Source organism: Hirundo rustica, chromosome 11, assembly GCF_015227805.2.
Source record: "Hirundo rustica isolate bHirRus1 chromosome 11, bHirRus1.pri.v3, whole genome shotgun sequence".
In the NCBI taxonomy this organism is placed as follows: domain Eukaryota; kingdom Metazoa; phylum Chordata; class Aves; order Passeriformes; family Hirundinidae; genus Hirundo; species Hirundo rustica.
In genome coordinates this window covers 21339944-21355541 of record NC_053460.1, presented here as the reverse complement: position 1 = coordinate 21355541, position 15598 = coordinate 21339944, and the positions used below count along the sequence as shown (strand labels likewise).

Below are 15598 nucleotides of genomic sequence, written 5' to 3'. Positions count from 1 at the left end.
AGTTTGTCCACAGAGAAATGGCATCTCCCAGGTTAAAATTTCAGTGACACTAAAGGTGCAGGTGATGTTGCTAAAGACAAAAATACCACAAAAATCCCTTCCACGTTATGCTGGGGTCTAGAAACCACCGCTTTCTTCTCCCCCCTCTTCCCAATTATTTTATATTTTTAATGGACTGGACTGCAGAACCTGACATGTAGGTACAGAGATCTGAATGCTGCATTAATTAACAGGTTGATAGCAAACTGTTAACGCACAGTTTGTAAATCAAGCACAGTTGTTGGGGTTTTTAATTCTAGTTGAATAAACTCTGCTTTGTAAGACATTTAAGACATTTCACAAAATGTTGCAGTGAAGCACAGGTATATTACTCAGTGGGTCTATTATTGAAGATGACTGTGTAGACTCTGCAGCTGTATTTATTGTTAGACTACAGAGTTCACTTCATATTGAAAAGTACAATTTGTTCTTGGATAGATTAGCCAACCAGCAAAGCAGTGAACAGAGTTTTACTCTTTCACTGTCTAAAAATATTGGGACATCCCATCAATAATCCACTTCTGAAATTAATGAATGCACTGGCATGAAAATGATCATTGTTGGGTTATGTTTTTGAACAGACTTGACCCAAACTTGTGTCTGTATTTGATGTTTCAGTGAAAACCTGTGATGTCTCAGTGATAATAAACTTTGTAATAGAATTATGAATCTATTTTGCTTTTAACAAAATGCAGCCAAATTTTCACCATGGGTGTTCTTGAGCCTGACTTTCAGAGCCTGCTTCAGGAGTGACAAGCCATTTAAAAATTAAGAATAAGCTCTGACAACTGACCTATTTCAAAGCATAAGACTACTTCAAATTTACGTGGCATGAGAGTTGGGGGAAAAGAAATAGGTTCAGGTTTACGGTGTATTTCCATTGAAAGCATGGATGTTGAGTGAAATATGTATTTTACTTTTATATACATGTGGCCCTCCTACTAAATTGCCTTTCTTGTGGATTATTCGGTTCTTAAATGTCAGTGAAATATTTTAAGTCCCAGATTTATTATTCGGTATTTTCAACATGTACGTGTAAGAAATCTGTAATGTTTGTAATACAAAACAAGATTTCATTGCAAGTTCCTCTCCCATGGCTGGACGGACAGCAAGGTACTGTATTTTGTCAGAAATTTGAAAGCACATTGACATTAAAATGTTGAAATTCAGGTATTCTTGTCCAAATTATTCACATTCCCTCACACTTTCTAAAATATACCATCTCAAACATCAGAAAAAAATCTCACTTTTCAATCAAATGAGCCATTTACGTTGGGTTTTCAGGCTTTTAAAAATGCAACTAACATTTGGGGATTTTTTAAAATATACAAATTATCCAAATTACCTGGCAAACAAAACAAAATTAACTACCGTATGGAATCGATCCAAATTTACCTCAGCCTTTCTGTCGCTTTAACTGCAAGACGCTCATTCTGCTAACAACGGCCTTTAAAAAATATTGCTTGACATACTCCAGGCTACGCGGATATAATTTCCAGCTGGAGTCTGCAGTGTTCTGGGAATCCTCGGATAATCTGGCGGCGGCTATAAACAGCTCAGGCCCTCGATGGCAGCGTGGAGGTGTGACTCGTGGCCGAGCGCTGGCCACGGCGCAGCTCCGCACGCTGCTGCGGGGGCTGCCGGGGGGCAGGGGGCTGTCGGGGGGCAGGGGGCTGCCAGGGCGGCAGGGGGCTGCCGGGGGGGCAGGGGGCTGCCGGGGGCAGGGGGCTGTCGGGGGGCAGGGGGCTGCCGGGGGGCAGGGGGCTGTCGGGGGGCAGGGGGCTGCCGGGGGGGCAGGGGGCTGCCGGGGGGGCAGGGGGCTGCCGGGGGCAGGGGGCTGTCGGGGGGCAGGGGGCTGTCGGGGGGCAGGGGGCTGCCGGGGGGCAGGGGGCTGCCGGGGGGGCAGGGGGCTGCCGGGGGGCAGGGGGCTGCCGGGGGGGCAGGGGGCTGCCGGGGGGCAGGGGGCTGCCGGGGGGGCAGGGGGCTGTCGGGGGCAGGGGGCTGTCGGGGGGCAGGGGGCTGTCGGGGGGCAGGGGGCTGCCGGGGGGGCAGGGGGCTGCCGGGGGGGCAGGGGGCTGTCGGGGGGCAGGGGGCTGCCGGGGGGCAGGGGGCTGCCGGGGGGCAGGGGGCTGCCGGGGGGGCAGGGGGCTGTCGGGGGGCAGGGGGCTGCCGGGGGGCAGGGGGCTGCCAGGGGGGCAGGGGGCTGCCGGGGGGGCAGGGGGCTGTCGGGGGCAGGGGGCTGTCGGGGGGCAGGGGGCTGCCGGGGGGCAGGGGGCTGCCAGGGGGGCAGGGGGCTGCCAGGGCGCCTCAGCTGAGGGCAGCAGGGCAGGAGGGAGCCTCCTGGGCCCCTGGCTCCCGCTTCTCCCGGGCTGCCGGCAGCGCGGCATGTCCCACACGGAGCCGGGAGGGGCTGCAGGCCTGCCCTCAGCTCCGGGCCCTGCTGAGCCCCCTCCATGGAGCACCTGAGCCCTCGCCGCTCAGAGGGCAGTGAGGCTGTCATGAAGGAGCAATTGCGCCGTTTCTGGGTCCTGTTCACAGCCCCCGAGCGGCTGGAGAGGGGTCAGGGCTCCCACAGGCAGGAGCCACCTGGACCACCCCAGGCACCAGCGCCCAAGGGGAGGCACAGGGAAGCTCGCAGGAGGATTCCGTTCCTTTCCAGGTTTCTCATCCCAGTCTTGCCAGACCTGGTGGCAGGAACAGGGAGAGGACACAACAGCAATGCAAGAACTGGCACCTGAGTCCCAGCTTCTGTCAGGTTGATGGCTTGCTTGTTTCCTTTGTATTTGTTAGGTGCCAATCTCTGAAGGGCGTTTTGGAGGAAGAAGGTCGCTCTTTTTGACCTTCTCAGATCTGTGATCTCAAGGTGTTTTCTGTCTTAGGTCTGCTCTTGTGAATCTTTCTGAATCTGTACAAATTACTTGCTTCTGCTGTTACTATGGAAATCTCTGAAATACTCTGAAAGCTCCATTTTGTGTCATTTCCCTCGCTTTGTCTGTGAAAGATAAATGCTTCTTCTCATTCCCTTCTGTGAGTCATCACATTCTCTACTGTGAGGCCATCAGCTAATTGCAAAAGTCTACACTCCCAATAGCTGAAATGAAAAAAATCAGCCTTTCTTACCTATTTTTTCTCCAAAACTCCTAAGTATCAAAAGACCCAATCCTAAAGGTTGCTGAAGGATAAATCAAATTGGAGGATGACAGCAAGACGAGCAAGCGGAAACTCATTCCCGTATCCCGGCTTTCTGAAGGTTTCATTGAAACCACTAGATTGTACAAGTATGAAAAGATCAGAAAAAAGTAATTTCAGGTTTCTGTCATCCTTTCTGAATGAAGGGAAATATTATTTTGTAGCTAAACCATGACTAGGAGGCAGCCCCTCTTAGGATTTACAAAGAGATCACCATGGGAGGGGAATCCTGAGCCTGATATTCATGTCCCAGCTCCAGTGCAGCCCTTTTCTTCCCTACCAGGAAAATTTTGTGTGATTGCACCACTTGTCTTAACTATTTCTATTTTGATGGGCCTCTGGAGCTTGCTGGCATTGGTTTTATTGAGGCTCTGCTCCTCACCTTGGTGAACTTGGGCACGAGTCCAACTCAAGCGGAAACAGGAGACCTTTCCTGCAAAACTGCAGGACTCAGTGGTGTTACAAGAGACATGGAAACTCCAAAAGTAAGCAGCTTCCAGACACATGGTTGCAGCTGGGAGAAATTTTGGCATTTTTCACAGCTCAATGCTGTTTTGATAACGTGCAAAGAGAATCCGCCACCAAATTACTAATTTCAAATTACTCTTGTAAAAGTACCACCTTTAGAAAGGAGAGCTTGTACATACAGTTCTAAGCTACTAGGAAAGAGACATTAAAGGGATCTACAAGTCTGCCTCTTAAGTGGGTACGATTTACAATTTTTAAAAAATAAATCAAATAAACACTTCATTATTTTCAAGGCTTGGAAGCTCCAAGAAACATTTGTAGAGACATTATTAGCCCTTAAGTCTGAACTGTCAGCCTTCGTCTGTAATTCCAGTCTGTTCCAAATCAAAAAAGGAACATTTTTGATGAATTCAGTAAAAATAGGAGACAACAGGCACCCACTTATTTGAAACTGGCCAGAGTGTCAGACACTACTCAGGTTTTATATTCAGATACCCATTTTCTGGGAACTTCTAAGCTGTTTTTCACCAATACCCAGGAAAGGTAAAAATGGAGAAATAGGATAGGAACTGGATCCAGAAAATCTTCACCAGGCCTTCCCATGGTACACACTGGACTTTTTTCCTTCTGTCTTTTGTCAGTGCCTCTGGAAAACCTGCAGAACAGAGGAAACATCTTCCACTCTGGAGGTCACTGTCCCTGGGATTTCTTAGACAAGATGGTAAAAATATTCTCTTTGAGGACGGTGACTTCAATCACTGGATATTCTCAGCCAAAGAAGGAAACAAGTCTAATGATTCTTTCCCAGATTTGCCTTCCGAGATAAGGAAGAATCAGCTGAACTCCTGGGAGAACTCCACTGAGCTCATGGAATTTATAATCACTGACAATCATTTTCTGTGTAGCATAGCTTCTTACCAAAATGAGATTTGTATTATCATACTATTAGCAGTAATATCATTCTCTTTCCCTGGAGATGCTTTATACCTATGGGACAGTTTTAGCCAAAGCTGACAAAAGATGTGTAAGTCTGATTCAAGATAAAGTTCCAACAAAACTGAAGGCTGTGCAGAAGAGAAAATCCATGCTGAGGGGAGGAGAGGGACACCCTGAGTGCCACACTCTGCTCAGCAGGGCCAACAGGCCAATCCACAGGCAGGGACATTTCAGAATACATGGAGAGAAATGTGTTAATGCAGTGGTGTAGGTGGGCATCTGTGGGGATAAAGCACACAGAGTGAAAGAAAGGAGCCCTCTCATCATTTCCAGTCCTCACAGAAGAACTTGTCTTCCAGCAGTGGAGTTTTTAGAAGGTTGGAGACCGGCAGAGGTGCTGGAATTTTTCTCCAGAATTACACTTTGACTCAGCAACACACCAGTTTGGTCAAGCAGTAAAATGAAAAGTTGCTTTTGAAAATTTGACACAGAAGTATATCCTCAGTAATTTAGGTTTTCCTTCAGCAGGACACACACATATATCCTGAAATTTATACTAGCAGTAAGCACTTGTTAAAGTACCTTGCTGAATTATATTAAAATGTTATAAAAATGTGCATACAATATTCTTCACTGCAGAATACTGAATCAGTTAAATTACTATAATCTTGATGCAAGCATCTTTACAGAAATAATTTTTTTAAGATTTGGGTGGAAAACCTGAAGTCCTTTTAAACACCCATCAAGCAGTATCCTTGGCAGATAGTCGATATCTTGGCTTGACATGCAGTATTGGAAGCGTGATTCCCAAAATAGCCCATGGCTGCCAACAGGCTGGTATCTAACTGGAACAGAATCTTTTCCATTTTATCAGGCATATGATTTTTCAAAGCTCAGCTGGTTGCTGTAACTACATGAAAGGTTTCCTACATGAGGCAAGAATGGGCACTAAAAAATCATTAATGCCAAAAGAGACCAGGGTTAACCAGGGTTATTGAAACTAAGTCTCTCTTTTTGATGTTATTATGTCCAGCTTGGGGAGCCTGCATCACATTTATAGTACACTGAGTCCTTTTGTGGTTTGCTGAGTGTCTTTAGCAATGGTGACATCAGAGATTGTCACTGTCCTTTACCAGTTCTGGCTGTGCTCAGGCTGTAGTTCAGCCAGGTTCTATTTGTAACAGAGCCCAAGCCAGAGTGGATTTCTTATTTTACTCAATGGGCCATGATTGCTGAGAAGCTCCTGTTCTCTTCTGAAGTATTGTTTGGCTAGTGCTTAGAAAGGAAAGCCAGATCCTGGATAAGAAGCCCAGTTAATTCTTCCAGTTGCCTGTGTTTGGACCCATGATCAAACCATAAACAAGCAGAAAAAAAGAATGTGACAGGTAACAGAAACCTCTAATGGACACAAGAAGACAAACCCGAAATCCTATGTATTTTAACAGTTTTGATTTGTATCTCATCACCTTTATTTGAGTTTTCTTCGTTCTACTGTTATAACCTGAGGGGGATTGTATGCATGGTGTTCAGTTACTGCCAGTGCAGCCATGCTGGAGGCGCAGCAAACTGGGAGGGGTCTGGTGCCAGTCCCTCACTCCTGCCTGTGCTCTCCAGCCAAAGTGGAGTCATAGGGCTGGGGGCACACAGGAAAGGGGTTGGGATTGAGCTGATCAAGTGCTTATCATTTTGGGATTGTCTGTTACTTGGAAACAATAATATTTCAATCTTACCCAGAGAATGAAACTCGCTGGGAGCTCGGTTACTCTGAGTAGCTTTAAAAGAGATTTAAATGTAAAGTACTTTCAATAAATTCTTCTGGAATGAGCAATGTGCATTTCAGTGAGGTGAAGTGAGACTCACTTCCTAAATTTTTCCTTATTTCTTCAGCTTCCTGAAAAATATTTCTCCTGGGAGCCAATCTGCTTGTGGAATCCTTAGGAAGGAAATGTCTGTGGGCATCACTGTGAGCACATGCACCAAGTGCAGCCCCAGGCACCTGCTCTCAACCCAGATGAAATCATGTCCCAGGGATTTAGTGGAAAAATCCAGATGAATGGGCTGTTTGTGAGACTATCAGCTATGAGAGAGATAAACTCACTATAAACACACAAATAGGCCATCTCATAGTCAATAGGTTTCTGTTTTTTCTGAAAGGATGCTTTTAAAAATGTAAAAATGTGAAGAGTTTACTTTGTTAAATTGGTGCTTCTGGATGTTTAGAATAACTTCACAGGAGAAATGAAAAAAATTTTCAAGCTATTACATGTTTCAGTACACTGATGTGTCATTGTGTTTATTGAAGATTCCTGACTGGCAGGAAGGAGCAAAAGAAACAATCAGGTTAAATTCAAGAAGATCTCTAACACAGAAAGATGTTTTTTGAATGTGCAGCACTAACCCTTTCAACTTTGGTTTTTTGGTTTTTTTCCTGAAGTTATTTAATAGTGAAGTTTTCAAAGAAAATTTTGTGCAGCTACATTGCTGCTTTTACCTGTTCTGCATGATGGGAGGAGAAATTTTCCCTTTTGACTTCATGGAAAAGCTCTGACACTTGAAGCTTGATCCATATATGAGATTATTAGTTCAAAGAGTATTTGCTTCAAGTAGTCACAAAATAAACAAAGATGTTTAATATTTTTCTTTTCACCTGAATAACAAAGGTTTACTTCTTTAAAATATGTAAAGGGCTTCCTTTTAGTGTCTGTTCAAACTCCACAACAAACTCCAAGTATCTTCACACATGGCTCTATTGAGTTTATATCTACTTCATTGCATTTATGCAGGCAAATTATGTTTTGTAAAAGCAATATACTGGGTAATACTCATCCATATCCTAAAATTAGCTAAATAAAGATTGCTATTGAAAGATTATATGCTTTAAATAAAGCCATTAGAGAATGGGGGCACTGTGGACAGAACCTCCCCCAGCAAACAGGCAGGGGCATGTTCAGGGGTATCTCAGAGATGAATAATGTCCATACAAATGGGCTTATCATTACTCCAGAATGGAGATTTATCAGCAGCTGGAGACTAAGGAATTCTAGAAAGTCAAAGAGAATTATTCTAGGAAGCCTCAGGTTATCACCAGCTTCATCCCTCAGCCACATTGCAAGAAAACGGCGCTGTTCCTTCCCTCAGCAGTGTCCTTAGAGAGTATCAATGCTGGGGACTAAAATATCCCAGGGTCAACTGTTCTGAAAATTAACTATTATCCTTAGAAAGCTTTTTGAATGCCTAACCTGAACAGTGTTGTTGTTTTTTGTTTGGTCGGTTGGGGTTTTTTTGTTGTTGTTGTTTTGTTTTGTTTGTTTGTTTGTTTGTGGGGTTTTTTGGGGTTGTGGGTTTTTTTTTCCCTACAATTAAATCTCTTTTTTCTTTTCCTGTCCATCTGGGGAGTATTTATTCATTTTCGCAGTTTTCAATGCTTTAAGCAAGACAATCCCTTTTTGTTCCTTCTTGCACATAATTTAAAAGGTCCTTCATGGTAACTCTCCTCTGAATTTTCTGAAACTCAGCAACAACTTTCCTGAAGAATGCCCCAAAACCAGGACCCAAAGGTGGCACCGTTGCAAAGGAGAGTAGAAGATTCCTTCACTTTCACTTAAGCCTCCCAGGCTGCCACATCCCATTTTTGTGACTGCATTAGCAGTGTTGGCTCCCTGAATCATGTCCAGCTTGTGAGTCACTGAGGCTCCCAAGTTCAGCATTAATCTTCCCTCATCATTTATTCCCCACCTTTTATTTTTGCAGTTGACTATTTCTGTTTGGGCCAGTATAGCACTTCTTCCTATTGACCTGCATCTCCTCTCAGAAACTCATTTATTTATATTTTTACTTATCCTGGGCACTTGCAGGCTCAGCTTACTGGCATTTGCAAATTCAATAAGGACGCTCTCTATTCCATCTTCCAAGTCAGCGCTGAGAGCACAAAGAGGATTTTCTGGGACAGAATCAGGCACAAGTCCTTCAGTTTTCTCTGAATCACTGAACATTGCAATTTCAGTGTCCTTTCCCTGCACAGGTCCTGCAGTAACTTCATCCAGAGTATACTTCCTTGTGTAGATGTTCCAGCAGACAGCAGCCAAGGCTTTACTGGAGCCCAGACATTTGACTCCCACTGCTTTTTCTCCATTCCCAGGGCTGGTTGTCCTTGAGAGAAGGGAATTAGATTGTCTTGACAGAATTTATTCTCAGTAAATCCATGATGCCTGTGAATCTATGGGTTTCCCACATGCTGTGATAGAATGTTGGAAAATATGTCAGGATTTTCCCAGGAATTTTAACTAATGAGTATAATTTGTAATTCCTTAACTGCTAATTGCTTCACTCTTGTTTAGAATAAGAACTGTATTTCTTTTTCCCCTTTTACCCTCGTGCAGTATTTTTGAAAGAGAACTATTATGAGCTGCAGCACTGCTTCAGTTACTTAATTAAATAACCAAGGATGAGAAAATTCTCCAAGCCCATATGAAATCTCCCTGATCCCTATTTTTCCTCTTCTAGTTAAGATTCTACCCTTCCTTCACTAGTACTAATTATGTTAGGCTCCTGCTATTGCGACCAATCATTTTTAAAAGGGCGATGACAAAATCTAATAAATACCCCAGTCTTTCCCAGAGCTGCCATTTGTTGTTCTCTTGCAAGTCAAGTACAGAGATTTTCCTGAGACATTTTTGCAAGCAGTCTGTGAGTCACACCGGCTCCCACTCCAGGAGATTCCATTCTGGAAAATGTTTTTACTGCTATTTCTTACAATGCAGTCATACAAAGTGTTTCCTTCCTGTCCTCCAGAGCCTGTGGCAGTAAGATTTTGAAAATCTCTTAGGCCATTCCTAGCAAAAAACCTTGGTCTTGAACAGAGAACATAATCAATAGGCACATTTTATATAATTTCTAAAATGTGGCTTTACTTTAGGCTATGTACACTTAATTGTACTGTTTTCAGGTTTCAGACAAACAAATTTTTTCAGATAGAATAAACAAGCAGAAATTAGGAGATTATTTTCAGAAGGATCATAAATTTTTAATCACAGGATTTCTCACAAGAACACAGATGCCCAAGTAAGAGTCATGTGGAGGATGGAGACATTCTCATCACCAGGCTAATGGCATCTTTAATTGCTTTCCTTACTTACAGACAGAATTGAATCAGTGGAGAGAATTACAATTTAGCTCTGTTTATAGGATGAACTAGTGTAGATCATATTTTATTTATTTTGGGCAAGATAAGCTCTTAGGATCATATCGCCTATATTGTCTTATACCCTGGGAGATACATCCTAAATTCTCCAATATGTTGCAAAATATAAAATGCATATACATATATATATATACACACACACACATAAGATATATATATACTCTATGTCCCTTTTCCACAAGAGCTTCAGCTGGTGTGGAATTATGACTGGCTTCAAGGCCAGATCTATTCCTAACATTTTGGCACTTGATCTCAGGAGCAGACTTTGTATTCCAGTGTTGCAAGAGAGTCTGGAAGAGCAGCAGAAGGGATCTGGAGAGTCCCACGCTGAGCAGGCAGCTGTGTGCTGGTTTTTAGGGAAGTACTGGGGCCCAGCTGGATCTCACACACTGAGTTGTGAGAGATTTTATTCTCTACAATCAGGGGGGATCTTCTCTCCATTTGGATTCCACAGCTCTGGCTCCCCTTCCCGAGGATGCCCCTTGTGCCTGCTCACCCACAGGACAGACCAGGGTTTCCTTTTATGTCCTGAAAGGTTCCTTGGGAGGAGAGGTGGTAGCAGTGTCTCCTTTTCTGGTAAAGGCAGCTGCTCAGGAAGGAGCTATGGAAATGTGTGTTATTCATTCTTTTTGCTTTTAAATATGTTGGAGTGAAAGAGCTCAAGACTGATTTCCATATTCCCTATGCTACAGAGTTGTTCTGTCTTTACGCCTCTCTCAGAAAAACAGGGAAAACTAAAAATATCAGGCATCTCCAGATGGTTGAGAAGAATTCAGAATCACTGTTTTGGTGCCGGATTTCAATTAAGCCCAAGTTTTACTTTAGGTACCAAAGGCCTGGATCCTCCGAGGTTTATCTTCCTAAACCCCATTTGACTTTCATGACAGTTTAATGAGAGTTAAGTGCCAAGTTACCCTCATAACTCTGGGCAAGTGAAGTCTTTGATTTACTTTGGCCCTCAGTTTTGAGCAAAAGACCCTCGGCATTTTTCAAGATCCCTCCTGGAGTGGCAAGGTAGGGACAGAAAAATGTGTTTTTTCTTTCCTCTTTGATTGCCTATTACAATTTTTCTTCAGTTATAGGAGTTCATGTTCTTCAGTTCCATGAGCCGCTGGAACTTGACTGCTCAATGTACCCTGGACTAGCTTAGGTTACTGCATCCCTTCTGAGTTGTTTATGTGCTGTTCCCTTGTCTTTGCTGTTGGGCAAATGCTAAAAATAAGAATTTGGTTATCTAATTTGTATGGATCTTTACAGTGTATGTGATTTCACTGTCTCCCATCCCCTTGAGCGCTGGACAGATTTTCCAGGCCTTCTGACTGTGGACTCTGCATTCACAGCTGTCATAAGTCCCAGGATTTTTCCTTTCAATGCTGACATGTTAAAACATGACACTCCAATTTTTCCATAGGGAATACTTAGAGTTTACAATTTCTTCTTGTTCTGATTGAGCTCTGTACCTACTAACTCTTTTCTGATTATATTTGTTTCGTGTCCTTGAAATCTAATTAACACCTTGCAAAATTTTTCACAGTAAGCATGCCTAAAAATGTGCTTACACATATGAAGTGATTTTTCATATTTCTTTGGACTAGATGGGTAAATTTTACTTGGTGTCAGCTGAGTAACTCGTATGACAGAAGAAGAATCAGGGTAAGCTCCCCTGTGCTGTCAGGCCCTATGCTAAAAGCTTTGCTTGAGATGCCATCTCAGAGAAAAATCAGGTTATTCTGCCTTCAAGCCTGTCCTGTCACTGCCCATTCCACCAAAACAGCTCAATATAAGTTCCGGTTTGTCAACTGCAACTTTGTTTTTTTCCTTTTGGAAAAGCAACTGCAGTACAGAGGTCACCAAACAGGCTTTTTCTGGCCCAGCTTGGATTTAATCAGAATAGGCACAAATTTCAATTATCTCTCTCATGAATGAGTGGAGGTTTAAAAGGTCACCTCGGGATGACACTTTGGGATAAAGAGATGGTTGTTTAAGGTTACACAGGCACAGTTCTGTCTGTGCCCTTGCAGATACCCTAAATTCACAGCCAGTTTAATTCAATATCTGATACAAAATTTGGTGTTTGCAATGCTGTGTGTGTCTTAGGAGACATAAGTATTTTACATCTTATCTGTATATCCTTTATGAAGTCTGATCATGAAAACTGTCACACACCCCTAAAATCTTACAGATGGTTAGGAGAATTAAAAATGGCCCCTCTCTTCTTTCTGTATGCATAATTATTTTTTGGATTTGAACAGAGGAAATTATATTTACAGAGCAGTAAGTTCTGTTTTGAGGGTTTGGAAGTCCTTTGTATGAGGTCTCCAGCTGTTGGGAGTGTTTTACCACCGAGCAAACACAGCAGAGCAAGAACAGGGATCAGGTGGCACTGCTGGCTTACAAGGGCACAGGGCTGTGATGGTCAGGATGGGCTGGAATTTGTGTGAATACATAAAATCAGCTGTGAGACCAGTCAAAATAAATAAATTTTTAGAAGGGTTTCACAAGAGAAATAAACAAACTGTGATATGGAAGGTAGACAGGGCTGAGGGAGGATCCTGGAGGACTCAGGCAGGGGCACCGCAGATATTCTGGGTTTTTTTAAGAGCTGTACAGTTAAGTGACTTAACAAGCATGTGTAGACCTATTTACTCCCATGATTATGTCCTCTCATGGTTGGGATTTTGCCTGTGGAGGGGCAGACCTGGCACTGAGTTTGAAAAAAGAGCTTTTGCTCAGCAAGTGCATCAGGGATGTCATGAACACCAACACCTACACCTGTCTGGAGCCTACCTGAGAGACTCAGTTTAGCACTCCATTTAGTAGGCAGCTGGAAAAACGGTTATTTTGAGAGAAGCTCTTGATCCAGATTCTGCCTCCAGCCACACGAGTGAATACACATTCATTTCCAAGACTCTGAATCTGCCCAGTGGGTTCACTGGCCCTGAAAACAGAGCTTGCTCCTTCTCGTGCAATCCTAGTTTTATTCTAGGATAGGTCTGATTCCCTGAGGAAATAAGGGAACACCTCAGACCTCTGGCATATCTCTTCCCTGACAACAATACAGGGGTAAAATAGGTCAGAGGAGTTTACGGCTGATTTTGAATCTATGAGATAGAATGCACTGGAGTTTTTGTAGTGGAGGAGACTGAATCCTGGGGACAGAGAGATCACTTCTTAAAGGGAAGATGTAGAGAGAGAAAACAAAGCTCTAAAAAAAAAATTCAGGAGATTCTAAAGCTGCTAAACCAGACAAGGTTAAATAAATTCATTACTTTAAAGTAATTCAGTACAGTGTTGACTGCCCTGTACAAATGCTTGAAAGTTAGTACAATTCTGATAAAACAGTGAAGTACAGTATATAGTGCGTACGCCAGGGGAGTATACAACACACGCCTTACACATTCCTTCTGGACGTATCAATGGACTAAAATACAAGAAAAACCAAAAGAAAAGTTTAAGAAGTTAAACCTAAGGTCTGGGTCCTGGCAGTAACATTTAGAGTTGTCTGCAGGCACATTGTCTTGGTTTTGAAAAGACAGGTGTCTGCTATGGAGAGGCAGGCCTCTCTAGGAAATGAGGAATTTGAATCCTTCCCTCCGTGTTATTATAATTTGGAAGATTAAAAATAAAACTTTTCAGTCAGAGCTATGGGGAAAAGGAATAACAGTCTTTTACTAGTAAATATAACAGGACAGAAACAAAAAAACCAACAGCAATTATAACAATAGTAGAACAGAACCAAGAACCCCGAGGGCAAACGGTGGAAGCTCCGGCGCTGATGGCTGGAAGCCGGGCGCGGTGGACTGTCCTCGGCAGGCACGGGGTGTCCTCGGCAGGCAGAGGTGGCAGTGCCGGAGAAGCCGCAGCGGCTGGACCCGGGCTCACCCAAAATCCAGCAGGACAGCGAAGAAACTCCGAATTCCTGGATACTCCAACAGATGGTAGAATTCCCAGGACCAGACTCCTTCGTTAACCGTGGACTCTAGGAGCCAGCAGCCCCTGATCTCTGCTCCCCGGAAAACCAGAGACCCCTGACCCCCACCCTCAGCTCTCTCTCCCTGAGCTTTTTTTCCCTCCCCCAAACTAAGTGATCAGCTTCTTTTTGTCCAGGTTAAGTACTCAGCACTTAGTCTCCTAGCAACTTGGGGGGGGGAAATTCTACAGGAGACTTAACCCTCAACATTATCCACCCCGAATTTTTTCCCACACCAACGTATTATGTTGAATTTAAACCTTTAAATGATATACATATATATACATGTGAATATAAATACAGACACAGTCACAGTGTTCACCGAAAAACAAGGTCCCCTTGAGGTATGCAGCAGGTCCCTCCATCCTTTTGCATCACCCACCATGTGCAGCCAGGTCCCTGAGCAAAAACAACCCCAGGAGCGGGATTGTCTTTGCTGGAGGCAGAATTAATCCAAACAGTTTTTCCCAGCATTCCTCTCATGTGTACTACGGGAACTTTATCTCCATCTCTTGTTCCCAGGGGCTCAGATTGGGCGGGGCCTGCTCGGTTGGTGGAACCTCGAGTGTTCACTAACCAGGTGGCCTTTGCTAAATTATTCACCCAGTTTTTAAAAGTCCCCCCACCCAGTGCCTTCAAAGTGGTTTTAAGCAGGCCATTGCATCGTTCAACCTTCCCGGCTGCTGGCGCATGATAGGGGATATGGTACAACCACTCAATGCCATGTTCTCTAGCCCAGGTGTTTATAAGGCTGTTCTTGAAATGAGTCCCGTTGTCAGACTCAATCCTCTCAGGGGTACCATGTCTCCACAGGATTTGCTTTTCAAGGCCCAGGATGGTGTTCCGGGCAGTAGCATGGGGCACAGGGTAGGTCTCCAGCCATCCAGTGGAGGCTTCCACCATGGTCAGCACGTAGCGCTTGCCTTGGCGGGTTTGGGGAAGGGTGATGTAGTCAATCTGCCAGGCTTCCCCGTACTTATACTTGGACCATCACCCGCCATACCACAGGGGCTTCACCCGCTTGGCCTGCTTGATGGCAGCACACGTCTCACAGTCATGGATAACCTGAGAAATACTGTCCATGGTTAGATCCACCCCTCGGTCTTGTGCCCACTTATAGGTGGCATCTCTACCCTGGTGACCTGAGGCATCATGGGCCCATCGAGCTAGAAACAACTCTCCCTTGTGTTGCCAATCTAAGTCTATCTTTGACACCTCTATCTTTGCAGCCTGATCTACCTGCTCGTTGTTTTGGTGCTCCTCATTAGCCCGACTCTTGGGGACATGGGCATCCACATGGCGGACTCTCACAGGTAGCTTCTCTACCCGAGTGGCAATGTCCTTCCACTCATCTGCAGCCCAGATTGGCTTTCCCCTACGCTGCCAGTTGGCCTTTTTCCACCTGTCCAGCCAACCCCACAGAGCATTGGCCACCATCCACGAATCAGTGTAGAGGTAGAGCTTTGGCCACTTCTCTCTTTCAGCAATGTCCAGGGCCAGTTGAACAGCTTTGAGTTCAGCAAGTTGGCTTGACCCACCTTCTCCTTCAGTGGCTTGTGCAACCTGTCGTGTGGGGCTCCATACAGCAGCTTTCCACTTCCGGTTCATCCCTACGATGCGGCAGGAACCGTCAGTGAAAAGAGCATAGCATGTTTCTTCTGCTGGCAGTTGGTTGTATGGTGGACCCTCTTCGGCACGTGTCACTTGTTCTTGCTCCTCTTCATCTGTGAGACCAAAGTTCTCACCTTCCGGCCAGTTTGTAATTATCTCCAAAATCCCAGGGCGATTTGGGTTTC

General features: G+C 44.4%; 1 long non-coding RNA gene across 5 annotated transcripts; it reads left to right on the top strand.

The window, feature by feature from the left end:
- The first annotated feature begins 1529 nt into the window (after positions 1-1529).
- Positions 1530-6780, top strand: LOC120757749 (uncharacterized). Of its 5 annotated transcripts, none has more exons than XR_005702643.2 (4): positions 1530-1620; positions 2578-2794; positions 4338-4417; positions 4505-6780. It is a non-coding gene; the product is annotated as an uncharacterized LOC120757749 (long non-coding RNA). The 5 variants fall into 5 exon arrangements; XR_009208211.1 differs by adding an exon at positions 2919-3066 and having other exon boundaries at positions 4338-6780; XR_005702640.2 differs by having other exon boundaries at positions 2578-3066.
- Positions 6781-15598: the final 8818 nt, after the last annotated feature.